At 38.2% G+C, this 21,154-nt stretch overlaps 1 long non-coding RNA gene across 1 annotated transcript in view; it reads left to right on the top strand.

Moving 5' to 3' along the window:
- Positions 1-19,665, top strand: part of LOC135110168 (uncharacterized) — a 48,135-nt gene extending 28,470 nt beyond the window's left edge. The window contains exons 3-4 of the long non-coding RNA XR_010273124.1: positions 14,157-14,277; positions 18,528-19,665. This is a non-coding gene — a long non-coding RNA (uncharacterized LOC135110168). The remainder of the gene's footprint in view (positions 1-14,156; positions 14,278-18,527) is intronic.
- The last annotated feature ends 1,489 nt before the right edge of the window (positions 19,666-21,154 follow it).

Below are 21,154 nucleotides of genomic sequence, written 5' to 3'. Positions count from 1 at the left end.
ATATATATATATATATATATTGTCCCACAAGTTTCCATACGTAGAAAATATTATAAAATATTATAGAATTATAGAAAAAAAAACATTGTCATTTATATAATATACCCAACATGAGTGCCCTTCTGCTGAAAGCACGTTTTGATGCGTGTTCTCCACTGCTGAAGAACACATTCAAATACATCTAGATTTATGCTTGTAATGTATGGAAACTTATGGGATACCCAGTATATATATATATATATATATATATATATATATATATATATATATATATATATATATATATATATATATATATATATATATATATATATATATATATATATATATATATATATATAGATAGATAGATAGATAGATACGCCCAACATTCTTGACCTTTTCCTGACCTCTAATCCTTCTGCTTATGCTGTCACCCTTTCTTCTCCGTTGGGCTCCTCCGATCACAATCTCATATCTTTATCTTGTCCTATCACTCCAATCCCTCCTCAGGATCCCTCTAAGCGAAGGTGCCTCTGGCGTTTTGCCTCTGCTAGTTGGGGGGACCTGAGGAGGTATTTTGCTGATTTTCCTTGGAATGACTACTGCTTCCGTGTCAGAGACCCGTCTTTGTGTCCTAAGCGCATAACAGAGGTGAAAGTGTCTGGCATGGAGGCGTACATTCCTCACTCTTTTTCTCGACCTAAACCTTCTAAACCTTGGTTTAACACAGCTTGTTCTCGTGCTATACATGATAGAGAGGTGGCCCACAAAAGGTGCTTAAGCCTTCCATCACCAGAATCTCATGCACTTTATATTTCTGCCCGGAACCATGCCAAGTCTGTTCTCCAACTAGCCAAAAACTCCTTCATTAACAGAAAATGTCAAAACCTTTCAAGATCTAACTCCCCTCGTGATTTCTGGCATCTAGCCAAAAATATCTCCAATAACTTTGCTTCTTCTTCTTTCCCTCCTTTACTTCAACCAGATGGCACCACTGCTATCACATCTATTTCTAAAGCTGAAATGTTTGCTCAAACCTTTGCTAAAAACTCTACCTTGGACGATTCTGGGCTTGTTCCTCCCTCTCCTCCACCCTCTGACTACTTCATGCCACGTATTAAAATTCTTCGTAATGATGTTTTCCATGCCCTCGCTGGCCTAAACCCTCAGAAGGCTTATGGACCTGATGGGGTCCCTCCTATTGTTCTCCGAAACTGTGCCTCCGTGCTTGCACCTTGCCTAGTCAAACTCTTTCAGCTCTGTCTGTCAACATCTACCTTTCCTTCTTGCTGGAAGTTTGCCTACATTCAACCTGTTCCTAAAAAGGGTGACCGTTCCAATCCCTCAAACTACCGTCCTATTGCTTTAATTTCCTGCTTATCTAAAGTTTTTGAATCTATCCTCAACAGGAAGATCCTTAAACATCTATCACTTCACAACCTTCTATCTGATCGCCAGTATGGGTTCAGTCAAGGCCGCTCTACTGGTGATCTTCTGGCTTTCCTTACTGAGTCTTGGTCATCCTCTTTTAGAGACTTTGGTGAAACTTTTGCTGTTGCCTTGGACATATCAAAAGCCTTTGATAGAGTCTGGCACAAAGCTTTGATTTCAAAACTACCCTCCTACGATTTCTATCCTTCTCTCTGTAATTTCATCTCAAGTTTCCTTTCTGACCGTTCTATTGCTGCTGTGGTAAACGGTCACTGTTCTTCTCCTAAATCTATTAACAGTGGTGTTCCTCAGGGTTCTGTCCTGTCACCCACTCTCTTCTTATTATTCATTAATGATCTTCTAAACCAAACTTCCTGTCCTATCCACTTTTATGCTGATGATACCACCCTGCACTTTTCCACGTCTTTTCATAGACGTCCAACCCTTCAGGAGGTAAACATATCACGCAGGGAAGCCACAGAACGCCTGACTTCTGATCTTTCTAAAATTTCTGATTGGGGCAGAGCAAACTTGGTATTGTTCAATGCCTCAAAAACTCAATTCCTCCATCTATCAACTCGACACAATCTTCCAGACAACTATCCCCTCTTTTTCAATGACACTCAACTGCCCCCCTCTTCTACACTGAACATCCTCGGTCTGTCCTTTACTTATAATCTGAACTGGAAACTTCACATCTCATCTCTAGCTAAAACAGCTTCTATGAAGTTAGGTGTTCTGAGACGTCTCCGCCAGTTTTTCTCACCCCCCCAGCTGCTAACTCTGTACAAGGGCCTTATCCGTCCATGTATGGAGTATGCTTCACATGTCTGGGGGGTTCCACTCATACTGCTCTTCTAGACAGGGTGGAATCAAAAGCTTTTCGTCTCATCAACTCCTCTCTTCTAACTGACTGTCTTCAGCCCCTCTCTCACCGCCGCAATGTTGCATATCTAGCTGTCTTCTACCGCTATTTTCATGCCAACTGCTCTTCTGATCTTGCTAACTGCATGCCTCCCCTCCTTTCGCGGCCTCGCTGCACAAGACTTTCTTCTTTCTCTCACCGCTATTCTGTCCACCTCTCTAAGGCAAGAGTTAACCAGTATTTTCAATCATTCATCCCTTTCTCTGGTAAACTCTGGAACTCCCTGCCTGCTTCTGTATTTCCACCTTCCTATGACTTGAATTCCTTCAAGAGGGAGGTTTCAAGACATATATATATATATATATATATATATATATATATATATATATATATATATATATATATATATATATATATATATATATATATATATATATATATATATATATATATATATATATATATATAATTTTGGCAATAGAAAAATTTATTTTAATATTGATTAGAGAGATGTCTTAACGGGACGAGTCCTGAGCTTCTGAACGCATTATGAACAATTTAAGGGTAAACCGGGAACCAGGACTTGAGTTTGGAAAGGGAGATGTAAGGGAGCGTAACCTACTAGGGCGACGATAAATTTGTGCATGTGTGAGAGAATGGCGCATACCAATCGTAGCGACGAAATTCAGAGGGGAGGATGATGCATATATATATATATATATATATATATATATATATATATATATATATATATATATATATATATATATATATATATATATATATATATATATATATATATATATATATATATATATATATATATATATATATATATATATATATATATATATATATATATATATATTTGTAATTTTGACAATAGAAAAAATTATTTTAATATTAATTAGAGATATGTCTTAACGGGACGAGTTCTGAGCGTCCTGAGAAGCTGAAAGGATGACGAGAGATCGAGAGAATTGGAGGCGTTCGGGGAATGGGCGAAGAGCTTCTGAACGCATTATGAACAATTTAAGGGTAAACCGGAAACCAGGGCCTGAGTTTGGAAAGGGAGATGTAAGAGGGCGTAACCTACTAGGACGACGATAAATTTGTGCATGTGTGAGAGAATGGCCAATACCAATCGTAGCGACGAAATTCAAAGGGGAGGATGATGCATACTGAGAGCGAAAGGGACGAAGAGAAGGCAAGATCTACCCTGTGTCTTCCCTTTTACCTTTGAGGAAAAAAAAAAAAAATAAATAAATAAAAGACCAAAATTTAACGTGGCAAATAGTTGTGGTTCAGTTAAAACAAGACGACATAATATTTTCCCAATTATAAAGTCGTATATTATAGATGCAACGAATATGTTTGTCTCTTTTACATCAACAACACGAAATTTCAATACACAGGGGAACCAGAAAAGCGGGAAACTTTGTCACTCACTACCTGCCTATTTCTACGTTATTTTCTTTTAACGAGTAACGCTGAATTTACCTTTATGACAATTGTTTCCTTTATTGATCACGTTATGTTAACATGGAAAGGACGAGATAGATACCTTGATGGGTCGAGAATAGAGAGTAAAAGATAGTGGGTGGTCAAGAGAGCTAGTATGGCTCTAATGGTAATGTGTGTGTGCGTTATATCTGGTTGATGGCTACCCTGTGTGTGTGTGTGTGTGTGTGTGTGTGTGTGTGTGTGTGTGTTTGTGTGTGTGTGTGTATGTGTCATTCGTCTACGGTCGTCTGTTTGTCAACCAGCCAGCAGTTACCCTACGGAAAGAGCTCAGAGCTAATAGTGACTGATCTTTGTGTGTGCATTATATTATCTGGTCGGTGGACACTAGGAATGCACTGTGTGTGTGTGTGTGTGTGTGTGTGTGTGTTTATGTAGGAAGGACACTGGCCAAGGGCAACAAAAATGTAATAAAAAAAAATGCCCACTGAAATGCCAGTCCCATAAAAGGGTCAAAGCAGTGGTCGTCAATTGATGAATAAGTGTCTTGAAACCTCCCTCTTGAAGGAATTCAAGTCATAGGAAGGTGGAAATACAGAAGCAGGCAGGGAGTTCCAGAGTTTACCAGAGAAAGGGATGAATGATTGAGAATACTGGTTAACTCTTGCGTTAGAGAGGTGGACAGAATAGGGGTGAGAGAAAGAAGAAAGTCTTGTGCAGCGAAGCCGCGGAAGGAGGGGAGGCAAGATCAGAAGAGCAGTGTGTGTGTGTGTGTGTGTGTGTGTGTTATATCTAACAAGTGGAAGTTATGCTGCACTGTGTGTGTGTGTGTGTGTGTGTGTGTGTGTGTGTGTGTGTGTGTGTGTGTGTATGTGTGTGTGTGTGTGTGTGTGTGTGTGTGTGTAATAATAATAATAATAATAATAAACGGTTCATTCTTTAGGCAGTCAACAAACTGAAAATGTACATTGGGGGTGGGGAAATACTTGACATTAATCCTAAAGGTAAGTCAAATCTAGAAGTCAAATCTAGAAGGGACTATTGATTGATAACTCGCACCATGGTGGGAATCGCACTGAGTCTGTACCGGTCCGTACGCGGCGCCTTTAGGGGCGTTATCTTGTTGTGGTGTCTGGTGGCACGGGCGGGGCGAGGCGCATCAGGCGGCAGCATGTTTCTGAGACGTAGATGATTCAGAAGTCCCCTACCAAACTTCTCCAGAGCCTCACGGTACCTGGTGGATAGTCTGGACAGCCTCAGGGTGTTCAGGGCTTCTTCATAGGTGGTGTATGCAGGGCCAAGGATGACCCTGCACGCCCTTTTCTGCACACTCTCCAACTGTAGCTGTTGAGTTTGTGTGAGAGAGGAGGACCACGATGGGGAGGCGTACATGAGTTTGGGGAGGATGAAAGTAAGATACACCCCCCTTAACTCATCTGTCGGCGTCCCCAGCGACCTGAGTCTGCGCAGCATGTACAGCCTGTAGGTAGCTGATCTTATGGTGCTGGCGACATGCTGCTTCCAGGTCAGCTGGTCGTCCACCGTGACTCCGAGGAGCTTGGCACATCGGACCACCTGGAGGGGGTGAGGGCCCACTGAGAGCTGGGGAGGGGGCACTGGTACAGAGGAGGTACAGAAATGCATCACCACAGGTTTGTTGTGGTTGATGGTCATCCTGCTCTCCTCCGTCCACGTCTGCAGCCGCTCCAGAATCGCTTGCAGTGGCGAGTAGTCCGGGTTCTTGGTGGAAACTGGGACGCCCACGGTGCAGTCGTCCACATACTTCCAGCGATGGGGGGTGTCAGTGAGGGCGTCGTTAATGAGGAGGAGGAAGCATAGAGGACCCATCTTGGTCCCCTGGGAGATCCCACAAGTCAGCTGTTGGAAAGTAGAGACAGAGCCCTGATAGCGAACGGCCTGACGCCTCCCTGTGAGGAAGTCGGCTAGCCACGCTATCAGGTTAGGAGGGAGACCCAGATTCACTGCCTTGCTGATGACAACAGTGTGATCAACAAGATCAAAAGCCTTTTTGAAGTCCACAAAAGCAACAGCTAGAGAGGTGTTTCGCTTGTTCAGGTGGCTGTGGATGAATTCAAGGAAGCTGGTCAGGTAATGGGAGGTGGAGGTGGCTTTAATATTTCCAAACTGTCTGATATCCACGGTATTACAGATTTTGGTGTGTGTGTGTGTGTGTGTGTGTGTGTGTGTGTGTGTGTGTGTGTGTGTGTGTGTGTGTGTGTGTGTGTGTGTGTGTGTGTGTGTGTGTGTTATATCTAGCAAGTGGAAGCTATGATGCACTGTGTATGTGTGTGTGTGTGTGTGTGTGTGTGTGTGTGTGTGTGTGTGTGTGTGTGTGTGTGTGTGTGCATTTTATATGGTAGATGGAAGCTAGGCTGCACTGTGAGTGTGTTTTTTGTGTGTGTCAGGGTGACCAGATTTGGAAAGCTAAAATACAGGACACCAAAAATAGAGAGTTATATGGACAATGTACCGGGTATGTAAAGCGCACATCACAAGCTCGCAGCGCAAAATTCCTCTCAGCTGAGACCCAGAACCTGCTTCATTGACTTTTTTTTCCCACATGCTTTAAAAAAATGTCCTCTGTATGTTTTATTCCCAGCTAGGTCCGGCTGGTCCTCTCATAACAAATATCACTCAGATAATATTGTTTTCAAATTAATATAGTTGTAAAATAAAAAAAATGTCTCCAAATTTCATGGAAATTTTTTTTTTTAACTAGAAAATACGATATATATATATATATATATATATATATATATATATATATATATATATATATATATATATATATATATATATATATATATATATATATATATATATAATTTCCTCTTAATGCCACTTTTAGTAGAGAATTCCACGCCACTCACTTAGGTCATCCCTGATCATGAACAGGACAGTGCCTGCCTTGATGCCGAGGCACCCGAGCGCTGAGTTAAGGTGACTAAGGCAGCGTGAGTAATGGAACTATCAATAATCAATTTTACCGTTACTACAATCTTACTGATGTACTTTAATGAAATACAGATAGCCCCAGCCTACGTAAGTTGATGGCCTCACAAAACAGTGATCCACTATTAGCTTCAGTAATGTGCGAGCTAGAAGGACATAAAAAAAAACTACACATGCTTGTGTATAATGGTGATTAACTATAGACTCCCTCCAGGACATGTTTCTTACGAACCTGCGTATTACTAAGTGAAGTATAAGCATCCTGGTGATCATGCATATTGAAGGAAGAGATGAGTATACTAACTAGTTATATTTTAAACCTTAAAGGATAACTCCTTATGTAGCAGTAGGTAGCAATGTAAGTAGGTCGACGTTGCCGTCGTCAGAATTTAATATAAGGCGAAGCAGTGAACGACTCTCTCAGGCCTTACCTAGACTCCAAGATTGTAGTGTTAGAAGGGTTTGGAAGGTGCTCACACTCCGTAGCACCATTAAGCTTGCAGTAGTTCTCTGTCTCGCCTTGGTCGTAAGTAATACTTAGAGATTTTTCCTAAATGCCTTGTGTGTCTCAACTGTATGTTATTTCCAGTATACTGTAGTCTCCATATATTATATGTTATTTTCATGTGTTGATATAATATTGAATATTAATGAGTGATCTTGTGGCACTTCGCATGTAGTGCTAATATTTTAATGTTGCATTTGATTATTCTATTATGTAATTATATTGTGTGTGAACTTACATGTTTATGCGTTATGCGTCACTGAATGACCTGAGTTGGCTGATAAAGCCCTACTAAAATATATTAAATAGTGACGTCAAGATTTATTGAAAAGTTACTCGAAGTTTAAAATGTGGTGGAGTTATATTTTTTGTTGCATCCGTGTATTGTTGGAATGTTTATTTACTGGTTAATAGATAAAGTTAGTTTTCCTGAACTACGTTTGTGGCTTATCCCACTGTGAGAGCCCCAGCTTTAACAATCGGTAACGTGGACTTTGAAGCACTTTGAAGTGCTTGGTGTATCAGTAATTAGAGCAGTTCCTGTGTAGACTCTTCCTTAAGGTAAAGGTAAGATGGAGGATTACGACAAAAGGATGAAATATAGAAGTAGGCAAGGAGTTCCAGAGCCAACCAGAGAAAGGAATGAATGACAGAGTACTACATTAGAGGGATGGACAGAATAGGGATGAGAAAAAGAGGGAAAAAAATCTTGTGCAGAGAGACAGAAGACAGTCAGTTAGAGGAGAGATGATAAGACGAAAAAATTTTGATTCCACCCTGTCTAAAAGCACAGTATGAGTGGAACCCCTATACATGTAAAGCATACTCAACATATGGACGGATAAGGCCCCTGTACAAACTTGGCGACTGTCGGGGAGATTAGAAAAATTGGCAGAGACGACTCAGAACGTCAAACTTCGTAAAAGCAGTTTTAGCATGAGGTGAGATGTTAAGTTTCCAATTTAGATTACAAGTAAAGGATGTTCAGTGTAGAAGAAGGGGACAGTTGAGTTAGAGAAGAGATAGTTATCTGGAAGGTTGTGTCGAGTTGATAGATGGAGGAATTGAATTTTTAAGGGATAAAACATTACTAAATTTGCTCTGCCCCAATCAAGAATATTAGAGAGATCAGAAGTCAGGCATTCTGTAGCTTCCCTGCGTGAGCTGCTTACTTCCTGAAGGGTTGGACGTCTACGAAAAGATGTGGAAAAGTGAAGAGTGGTATCTTAGGCGTAGTAGTGGATAGAAAACCCAAAGCTGGTGGTGAACATTGAAGTCTCCAAGAATGGAGATCTCCGCAAAAGGGAAGATAATCAGGATGGGGTCCTCCTTGGAAGTTAAGTAGTCAAAGAATATTTGATAGAGGAATTAGGTGAGAGGCATACAGCACAGATAAATTTAGGTTGATAGTGACTCTATAGTCGTAGCCAGATGGTGGAAAATTCGAAAGATTCAAGAGCGTGGGCAGGAGAGCAAGTTAAATCGTTGCACACACAGCCGCAACATCCGGCTTTAGATTGAAAAAAAGAGGATAGAGAAAGAAGGAGGCAACAGAGAAGGGGCTATTGTCAGTTGTCTCAGGCACATGTGTTTCGTTAGGGGGGGAAGGGGGTTAGTAGAAATAGATGGTGTTCTACAAAATGAAAATTAGATCTAAGGCTGCGAATGTTGCAGAAGTTGATGAAGAAAAAGTTGAGGTTGGAGGTGTCAAAAGACTTTTAGGGTCGATACCAGAAGAGCAGTCCGACCTGGGGACATTAATTTTCGTGGTCCTCTCCCTAAACGGGAACTCCGAGGCTGGTGTAGGAATCGCCATACTAATTTGTGATTTTGAGTGAAGGGCGTGTTTGTATTTGGGTGCATGTAGTTTTCTGTGAAGGAAGAGAGTTGTCTTTAGGAGGGTGGCTGTGACTGCCCTTTTGTGTTGTGAGACAAAGGGAAACGTACAGTGAGGTCACAGCTGAGTTACTGATAAGTTCACAGTGTTGCAGATCTCAATGAGAGTAATTATCATTTCGGCAGGTGTCTACTGCCTCCACTGGTAGGTGGAAGCTAGGCTGCACTGTGTGTGTGTGTGTGTGTGTGTGTGTGTGTTATATCTGGTAGGTGGAAGCTAGGCTGCACTTTGTGTGTGTGTGTGTGTGTGTTATATCTGGTAGGTGGAAGCTAGGCTGCATTTTGTGTGTGTGTGTGTGTGTGTGTGTGTGTGTGTGTGTTTGTGTGTGTGTTGGCCCAGCAGTCAAACTGAAAGGACGTGCCTGATCTCGCTCCTGCTGCTGTGCACTCAGAGCAATGAACATTACTCGGGTACACGAGAAGCTCAAACTCTACTGTGGCTGTCCACCCGAAACCACCGCATGAATGGCTAAGTCCCAAGCAGATCTCCGGCAGCTTCAGCGAAACCAATTGGCAAGAATACATAAAGAAGGATTAATAGAAGCTATACTGACCGCTCCGCAGTCAACTGAAGACGGAAATTTACACGTTCTGAAATCACAGTTGGATCTGTTGGTGAAGGAAATTATCTATCTAAAGAACGCTTTGACATCTCAGGACAGTGCAATGAACAAAAACCTCAATGACCTGTGATCTCAAGTGAATTTACAAGCAGAAATTATCAGAAGGCAACAACAATTCCTCGAGGGAATATACCAGAAGGAGCAGGAGTGCAACGTCGTCGTCTTGGTGGTCCCGGAGGGGCAAGAAAGTCTACATGGAGCAACAAATGACGAGGACAAAATTAGCAAGATATGGCAAGAGTTCGGCGTGCCTGTATATATGACAATCTCTGGAAGGCTCGTGAGAAAAAACGCAAGCTTGCAGCGCAGAAAACGCCCAATCTTAATGATGCTTCCATCTAAGACCTGCCGTGACGTCCTGGATAACGCCAAGAAACTCAAGACAGCAGGTGGAAACTTCAAATATATTTTCTTAAAAAAGATGTTCACCCAAGTGTTCGAGGTGAGTGGAAAAGGTTACGTGAAACAACAGACCAAAAAGAAAAAAAAAATAAACCGGAAAACTTAGGTGCAACATCAAACTCGACAGGAGAGAACGCAAGTTATATAAAGACGGAGTTGTGATGGACTCTTGGAGCTTGCAGAGTTTTTAGACGGACCACAGAAGAAAACGTCCTTGAAAATAATATCATGGAACATTAACGGTGCAAAGGCAAAATTCGAAAAGTGCTATGTGTAGAATGTCCTCTTGAATTATGACATTATCGCTCTTAGTGAAGTAAAAAACAAATTCGCATCCCTGGTTACAGGTCTTTTAGAAGGAAATTCATCGGTTCAACTCAAAGAGGTGGAACAGCTAGGTTGATAAAAAGAAAAAAAAATATCTCTGCGAATCGATAAAGGGTGTTGACACTAGTGTGGGAGATCAAGTGTGGGTTGTGTTCGGGAACGCTCCGAAAACTGAGTTCGATTTCGTTTGTACCTCCAAGTGATTTGCAATACTGCTCGCATGAATCATTTGCCGCAATCAGAAACAAAATTGGCAATCCTCATTCGGATAAGAAGTTCATGGTTATTAGTGACATGAATGCTCATCTCGTTTCAACTATAAGAGGCATTCTCCGGGAGATTGAAACTCCGAACAAAGCTTCGTTTTTATACCCAACCATTATTGATGACGTCGCTTCAGCAAACGATAATGCAGAAATTTTGTCCACGCTGTGCACAGAAAATAACTTATTCGTTCTTAATTGTTTGAAAACTTCGAACAAGTATTACCCAGGAAACAAAACATATAAAAAAGATAGTGAGTGGTTATTGGAGCTAGACATTTGTGTTTCGTCACCAGAACTCTTGGAATATTTGAATAAGTTTGAAGTGCTAAACAATGAAAATCTTCCATCTGATCATGCCCCAGTAGTATTGGATTTGTTGTTTTGTGATAAAGATATGAATAGTGTCCGTGAATGGTCGGAATTTTTAGGTGTTAGTGATTTATTTTATCGTCAGCAGGTGGGGAAACCTATCAAAATGGATCGAGTCGATAAAGCGAAGCTAACTGACTTGCTGTCTCAATCTGAAATACCACAGGCCAATGACGAATTTAATGTTTACGCTGACAGTGTTGCCATTACTATGTATGAATGTATGGAAAGTTTAAGTTAATGCGCTGCGGTGAAAGACATGATTCCAACGGCTTAACAAGATGAGAAAGACTCTTAAGCGACATTGATGATGGTAGAATATGGAAGGCAATCGATTGAAAAGGAATCTTTGGAAATATCAGTTCAGAACATTTAGACAATCCAATAAACGAAGAGTTCAAAACCCATTTCGAGCAGATATTAAACGATGATGATGTAAATTAATTAGGTCCGATTAACTACCAATCCAATATGACAATTCCAGTCCTAGATGACACTATCAGTGTAGGTGATGTACAGAATCAGGTTAACTAGTCAGGTTGACAAGGATGATAAGTCATGCGGACCTGACGGGGTGGGTCCAGGGGTATGTCCCTCTTCCCTCCACACTGGTATTTGACTCTAGTAGGTCTATTTAATTGTACATTTCACACTACATACATATCCAGTGTCCTGGAGTAGATCTAAGCTATTTACAATCTTCAAAAAGGACAATGCAAATGATGCTAATAATTACAGAGGTATCGGTATCATTAACAGCATAACGAAATTCTACAACATAATCCTGAATGAAAGACTGATTCACTGGTTCTCGCCGTTCACAGATCAGACGGGGGTTCAAAAGAAAAGCAGTTGTTTGGAACAAATTATAACCTTACGCCTGCTCACCGAGACAGCCAGACTAATGAAATACACCCATTTATTGACTTTTCTAAAGTGTATTATCTCATAAATAGATAATTGTTATTCCAAGTGATGAAGAGGCTAGGATGTGGTTGTGTAATATTGAGAGCGTTAGTATGTATTGTTTAACCCAGCACATACTAGAAACATCTATTGTGACAGCTACGCTGTCCAACATCATGCCTGCTATTCATTATTTACATCAATGATTTGATCAGGATTGTGAAAGAAAATTGTCCAAAAGATGGTTTTCTGAAATGGCTCCACATCCTCATTCTCATTGACGATACCATACTTTTAGCCACCACCCAAGACATGATGGTAAGGAATGAAAACTTGCTGCTCACATATTGTCAACAATATGGTATGAAGATTAATGGTAAGAAGACAATTTTTTTTTTTCTAATCAATGGTAGCGACGACGATCGGCAGCCGTTGAGGTTGAGCTCACTAATTATTATTAACCGCTGTGATAAATACACCTACCTGAGATCGGTATTCACCAGCAATGGCTCAGTATTCAAGGCTGTCAAAGTACATGCAAAGGCCAAAAATTAGTCAAGTTTTAAAGTTTACATCATTAGTAAAAAGAAAAAAAAATCAATGACTTACCATTTATTGTAAAAGCGACGAATGTTTGGACGCGGCTTTATCATCATCGTTATTATACAGCAGGTGTGAGTCCTGGGGCGGGATGCTCAAAACTCTCCCTTAGCGCGCCTCTAAGGGACCTTACGCTACGATCACCTTGAGGGCGATCTCTAAGGTCGATGCTCAAAGCTCCCTTTAGCGTCTCGTTAGCTTAAGGGAGCTTTGTGTTGGGGGATACAGATATCGCGGCATCTGATGGCGTCCGAGCGTCTCGGCGAGTCAAACGCAGGCATTAAAGTCACCTGCAGCCAATCACATTCGCGGAATTTATCAGCTGTATTTGTGAGCATTAGTGGACACTGGCAAACTAAAGGCTTAGAAAAAAAAAAAAAAAACAAGTTCAGCGACGAAGAGTGCTATGTACTCATCAGAGAAGTACAAGAGAGGAAAGCAGTCCTGCTTGGAGCGCTGAGGGGTCCTGTAACTACAGAAATCAAGCGCATTTAGCACTGTACGTGGACAACTGTGGCAGCGGTGGTGAGGACAGGACACCAACAGAAATCAGAAAGATGTACGTGGACTTTAAGATTGTGGTGAAGAACAAGGTCCCAGTGATATGACAACATGAATCACAGACAAGTAAATCATGATGGGTACATTCTGTATTAAAATGGACACTTAATTGTTCACCATAAATCTACTCTCATTAGTGTTTAGTAATCTAGATGACATACCAGTCATGAAAAATAAAAAAAAAAAAGAAAAAAGAAAAAAATTAATTCAAGGTAAATAAATCAAATTAGCTTATTATTATCACGGTAAATCGAGAATAATTAGAGGTAAGTATAACTTACCTAAATGAAAATTTACCAAGTTCATAACTGTAAGTTTATACAGATTAAACCAAGGTTATGGGGATAAATTGGCTTTTTTTTTTCCATTTGATTATCTTTAATAAAGAATATTTATATTGGAAAGATGACATCAAAGAGATCCTTTCCTTTCCCCACAAAAAAAGAGAGGTGCCTGCTACTCTAGACTCATAAATTACTTTTCAACAATCTTATCTACCTTGAAGATATTAATTCTGCCAAATAAATCTCCTTATTGATGTTTTCTGGTCATTATTTGGTGATAATGCTCATTTATTCTATAATAGAAATTTTTTGTACTCTATCTTTCAAAAAGTTTCCCAAATGAGAAGAAATTATTCCCAATCTACTTTTACTGTAGTAGTCACATTAAATTGTGTATTCCACTGTTTTACCTTTTTATGATAAATCATAATTAGTATTGGAGTGATGTAGTTTATTATTTAGTCACAAAGCATGTACTGTGTACTAAAGATTCTTTAAGGCACTATTTAAGTATCTTGGAAACAGAGTTACTTATAAAATAATATGGTGTGGACAGGATAAAAATATATTGGTTTTAAAGATGGATTTTCATACTTATTATCTTACAATTAAAATTACTAGTAACACTCAAATTGAAATAATACCAAAGAAAATAAATGATTTCAGTGTACAGTGACTCCGCAAACAGTGATATCCTATTCCTAGGTGGTGGAGAATCCACTTTTACCAAGCTGACTCCTGTGGAGGAAGCAGTGGTTGCCACACTGGAAGCTGAGGCAATGGAAGTTCCGTCAGGTGCTCCAAAGACAGACGTTTCACCACAAGGGTAATAGAAGACCATACCTAAGGTTGTGCTTTACTAGGATGTTCATCTCAATCACAGTTTATTTTATAGGCTTGATGCAAATCAGCTACTATATCCACAATAAATTTATATCATATTTCTGCAAAGAATACATTTATTGACGAACAAAGATAGAACCAACAGTAGTATAGGTAGTGGGTTCCTACCAGGATTCAAACCTAGTCATGAATAATCATGAACTTTGCAATAACACTAATGATTATGGGATGGAAGTGTCATTTAGTAATAAAGTATGATATCCGCTGGAGTGGCAAATTATATATATATATATATATATATATATATATATATATATATATATATATATATATATATATATATATATATATATATATATATATATATATATATATATATATATATATATATATATATATATATATATATATTGAGTGTCAAAATGTGCAGGAGGTTTTCTCTTGTACATATTTCGTTGAAAGTGATACTGAGTTCAGCGTTTATGATTTTCTTCATGATGTTTTCTTTTTCTCGAAGGAGTGTCTTATTCTCTTTTGTAAGAATATTGATGATTTTCCTGTAGGATATCATCTTCGCCAGATCGCGATTTCGGGTCCTTGACCCTTCTTCAGTGGCAAAGGAGGTTGTTGTCTTCTCGGAGGTTGTGTAGTGAATGACAGGCCAATAATAATGATAATAAAGAAAGAAAATATAGGGAGGGGGAAGTGGGGACAGTGGGAAGAATAGGGGGGTGATAAGAAGGGAACTGTAGTAGGAGAAATAGTCACTGGTGTTTGACCCAAGGGCAATTTGAATTTTTGCTTTGTTATTAGGTAGGACGTACCATTTGAAACGAGATATGTTTATGTTAAAGTGGCAAGGGAGACAAGGTCCTCATCAGGGGAAGCAGGAGAGTCCGCCACCAACCGAGCAAGCGAAGCCCAATACAGCCGCAGACATGGACGTCGCCCACGCACCCAAATCCCGGGGCCGAACCCCGCACAGGCTCGAGGCCAGACTATCCAGATCCTTCACCATCAGGATGTGAAAGATTAGTGAAGGACAGTCAGAGTAGAAAGTATTTTTTTGTGCTTTTATTGGTTCAAAGAAGGACAGAGGAAGAAGTACATCTGTATAGCGGAGTGCTCCCCGCGCCCAGACCCGAGGCAGCTGTATAAAAGGAGCCCGCGGCACTGGCTTCAATCCCCACAACAAACCCCATCAGTAACAACAACAAAGTTTTGGTCTCACCATTGATAAGCACCTCAATTTCAACATACTCGTACATATAAAACAAAAAGCAACCATAGCCGCCAAGGCCCTGAGCAGCCTGAAAGATTTCGTGACAGTAGCACAAAAACAAAACTTCACATCTACAAAGCTTTCATTCTCCCTCTCTTAACCTACTGCCCTCTTGCCCTCTCTCTTTCTGCTTCCTCGAACCTCTCTAAACTTCAGAGGATTCAGAATCGAGCAATTCGTTTCGCTCTTGGGACGAAATGGTTCGACTTCCGAACCTCTCTCTCCATTCATGAGGAGTCCAACATCCCTCCCCTTTAACATAAAACTCCTCAACAGAATAAAAAAAACAACTAAGCTTCTTCTCCGACAGACACACAATCACATACAACTTCATAGCCAACCTCCCCCCTCCCAGCTTTCCGTCACCTGCCCCACTCCAATCTCCTTGACCCTCCCACTGTGCTTCCTGAACCTATCTTCAAATAATGGAATCCTCCTTTCTCCCCTTCACTGCCTCTTCTCTCTGTACCACTCACGGTGTCTGAGTGGCATCATCGTCGTTCTCTCGTTCACGTGGGTGGGTCCTTGTGCCAACACCTAGTGTTTTTTTCATATTTTTTGTCTTATGGCTTTGTATTCATATTTTTGTTTTTATGCATTATTTTTCTGTCTCGCAACCTAGGTTTTAAGGAAGCACCGGACCGCTCCTTGGAAATGGATGCGACAAAAAACACTGCCATTAACATCCCATGCCTCAGACCGAGGGAGTGGGGTCGTGTGCCAACACCTAGTGTTTTTTTTTTCATATTTTTTTTTTTTTTTTTTTTTTGTCTTATGGCTTTGTATTCATATTTTTGTTTTTTCATGCATTATTTTTTTCGCCTCGCAGCCTAGGTTTCAAGGGGGCACCGGACCACTCCCAGAGAGACGGGGATAGCACGAACAGCACTAATCCCACTGACGTCACGGCAATGGGGCCTACTGTGCCGTCGGCATGACGTTCCGGTATCGGTACCACCCCCCGTGGCAGTTATGGAGCGGCCAGTACTGATGACGGGGACGGTAACCACACCATTCAGTGGAAGCCACTTCAACCCCCCCACTCACCCCCCCCCCACAGAGGTAGTTGGGTGCGGCAAGTGCTGGGCAGGAAGGTAGTCAGGAGATGGTGGGGCGGGGCCCTGGAAGCATCCATGCAGGAATCCCCATTCACCCCCCCACCACTGGCGACTTACCGCGTGCAAACAGGTAGTGCTAGATCTGACCCCTCGCTGCGGTGAGTGATCCTTTCGAGCCTCTGCCAATGCACATCCTACCATCACGTCAATCACTATCACAAACCATCCTCACCTTCACCCTCCACCATACACATAACACCACACTTTATAAAAATCGACTTTTATTTTTTTTTTTACTTTTCTTTAGCAGGTTGGCCTTTTTGCAGGACGAGCCAGAGGACACGAGCAGAAAGGACGGACACCACTTTTTTTTTCACCCATCACATTACATCATACAATAAAGATCCCTGCCATCACCAAATCACTCTACTACTATCCGTGGTTCGGAATCCACGTAAAACTGTAGGTCCCTCCGCTCTACGGATGTACTTCTTCCTCTGTCCTTCTTTGAACCAATAGAAGCACAAAAAAAACACTTTCTACTCTGACTGTCCTTCACTCATCTTTCACATCCTGATGGTGCAGGATCTGGATAGTCTGGCCTCGAGCCTGTTCGGTTCGGCGGGGTTCGGCCCCCGGGTTTGGGTGCGTGGGTGGCGTCCGTGGTTGCGGCTGTGTTGGGCTTGGCTTGCTCGGTTGTTGGCGCACTCCTCCTGCTTCCCCTGATGAGGACCTTGTCTCCCTTGCCACTTTAACATAAACATATCTCGTTTCAAATGGACGTCCTCCTTAATAACAAAACAACAATTCAAATTGCGCCTGGGTCAAGCCCCAGTGACTATTTCTCCTACTGCAATTCCCTTCTTATCAACCCCCTATTCTTCCCACTATACCCACTTCCCCCTCCCCATCTTTTCTCTCTTTATTATTATTATTATTATTGGCCTGTCATTCTCTACACAACCTTCGAGAAGACAACAATCTCCTCTGCCACTGAAGAAGGGTCAAGGACCCGAAATCGCGATCTGGCGAAGATCATATCCTATAGGAAAATCATCAATACTCTTACAAAAGACAATAAGACACTCCTTCGAGAAAAAGAAAACATCATGAAGAAAATCATAAACGCTGAACTCAGTATCACTTTCAACGATATATATATATATATATATATATATATATATATATATATATATATATATATATATATATATATATATATATATATATATATATATATATATATATATATATATATATATCATAATTATTTTAGTAGTGGGTATGGGTCCACCCAATTTTATTTCTTATGAGGCAAATATTTTGGTTTATCCTATTCTTTCGCACAAAAAAAAAAAAAAAAAAATATTTATATATATATATATATATATATATATATATATATATATATATATATATATATATATATATATATATATATATATATATATATATATATATATATATATATATATATATATATATATATATATATATATATATATATATATATATATATATATATATATATATATATATATATATATATATATATATATATATATATATATATATATATATATATATATATATATATATATATATATATATATATATATATATATATATATATATATATATATATATATATATATATATATATATATATATATATATATATATATATATATATATATATATATATATATATATATATATATATATATTACCATTTCTTACTGTAATGCCAGTGCATATTACCTCAAAGTCTCACAGGTGTTAAAACTTACTTTTTATTATCCTCTTGTTTTTTGCTCCCAGTGTCACAATTGTTCTTAAATGTATGTTTTTTTGTTTTTTTTTTTCTCAAGTGTATATTCTTACATGTCTCAGGGCCAAGTGATCTTCCACCTACTGTTGAGCTTGTGCTGGAGGAAGATGTAGTGGTCCACAGCCCTGTCACCCTCTCTCTCTTGGGGCTTCCCGTGTGCCTTTCTCTGAAGTTCCCTCTTAGGCACACACAGTGGATGGTGACACAGTTGAGGAACCTCAGCAGGAACCTCCATCACCACCAAGGTGACGGAGAATTCAAATGGAATAGCAGAGATATAACAGAGAGGGGATAGCATTGCAGATGTTGCAAATGCAAACAGACATCTTAATTTTTTGTACCAAATGCGCAATTCTTTGGACTGCCTTAGCAACACATTTAATACTTTTGTTAGGCTGTGGCAGGCTAAGCAAAATGACATTTAAGCAAGTTTCTTGTAGCCTTTTTACGTATATTTATTGATAAGTAGCTAAAATCAAGAGGTGTTAATAATTAACCATTTACTGAAGTATAATTAGCATTAACTTTAGTCTTAAGATATAGCAATTATTTATTTAAATATTTAAGTGTAAGGCATAACTGTAATTTATAATATAATTTTGCAATTTTATTCACAATGTGATTTACATGTACCAATATTTATAAGTGTTAAGGCTTTGTGATATACAATATGATGTATCTGATAGCTTTCAAATATTTCACTGACTTGTCTGCAAGAACAATTAATGAACTATCTCCGCTCAGGTTTTAGTTATTTAGTCATTTAGTCTAGTACACACACCTGAATAGTGATACAATATAGACATCATCAGCATCATTATAAAAGATGATGGTGATTAAAAAAAAAAAATGTCGTTTAAAGATTATGCAGAATATCGTGTTTTCTTCCGTATATTCTTCTGTGCTGGATAAAACATAAGTGATGTGAACTAGAAATTATTTGAAATGTTACTATATGATCTCACAGACTGTGATACCTCGAGTTTTGGGTGAAACATAAATCTTCGTTACAATTATCCTATGATACTTTTTTTTTTCTATTACCATTGTATTCTTTACCTCTGGCATGCATTTCATGCAAATATCTTACTTATCTAGGGCAAAATAAAAATTGTAGTTTTGTATTATACAAAGGATATATTTTTATTTTATAATAAATATTGTCATTTGATCATACTTTATCATCTTCATCAGTAAATGTTTCCAGATTAAAAGTAATAATGTGTTTGATTTAGTTTTTTTTTTTTTTTTTTACAGTTCATAAGGTGTTAGACCAAATAACTTTTTATTTATTTATTTATTTTTTCCCAGTTCATAAGGTATTAGAACAAATAACTTTTTTTTTTCATCATAAGAATTAATCCTAACTGTTCATCAGTACATTGTTATATATATATATATATATATATATATATATATATATATATATATATATATATATATATATATATATATATATATATATATATATATATATATATATATATATATAAAAAATAGATGTTACACATAGAGAATATAATGGTGTATTAGGAAGCATGTGTGTTAACATGCCTCAGCTTGGCACTCATTTCCTATTTTACCAGGTTAACGATATTCAGTTTAAATGTCAATGACACCTTACATTCATCAGGAAACGGCTTGTTATAATTTAAAGATTTCAGACATTTTTCTAAGCTTTAATACTCGGTATATATTTTTGGACAGAGTAAAATAACAGTAATGTCATCCGTATAGAGTAAGTTGAAACTCGAGCTGAAAATTATTGCAGGATGCATTGCACAAATAATAAAAAAAATGTATGTTGGAAGAACAATTTTAACACTCACTAAAATCTTACTGTCAGCAGAAGGCACTTAAATTTCGTCAGCTTCTGCAATTCATTGCTAACCTTATTATGTTTCTAATGACATGTCTAAACATAAATAAATAAATAAAAACACACACACTACTAATCTTTCCTAGTATCTCTTAATCATGAATTAAACATGAAAAAAAATAAATAAATGAATAATTGTAATGATGTTAATAATAATAATAATAATAATAATAATAATAATAATAATAATAATAATAATAATAATAATAATAATAATAATAATAATAATAATAATAATATTATTATTATTATTATTATTATTATTATTATTATTATTATTATTATTATCATTATTATTATTATTATTATTATTATTATTATTATTATTAATGATAATAATAATAATTAGAAACCTCACTTATCATACTCGTATTGGCAACGAAACTGTCAAACACTTTGCCACATATTAATCTCTCAAGGCAGTATCTCACAGAGCAGCTAGTTTTCTGAAAAATTTGGTAGTGAAGTTGGAGGCCATCATCAGTCTGGTTCAGCTTTTTCTTGTAATTAGACTCCTTCTTCACAATGTTACAAGAAGAATCAGCAGACGTTAATGATAACAGTTATGTCTACTGTATATTAAGTACTTAACAGGTGCTCGAATACTACATATTAACACTTACAAACCAGTGTCTTGTAAATCAGGCTATTCTTTTGTGATACGATCTTAAGAAACAATAATAACACAATAATAATAATAATAATAATAATAATAATAATAATAATAAAAATAATAATAATAATAATAATAATCACAATGTAAAATAATAAAAATAACAAAAACATATAGAAACTAAACAAAAAACATAA

Source organism: Scylla paramamosain, chromosome 20 (genome assembly GCF_035594125.1).
Source record: "Scylla paramamosain isolate STU-SP2022 chromosome 20, ASM3559412v1, whole genome shotgun sequence".
NCBI lineage: Eukaryota > Metazoa > Arthropoda > Malacostraca > Decapoda > Portunidae > Scylla > Scylla paramamosain.
This window is presented reverse-complemented; position numbering and strand designations above follow the sequence as displayed.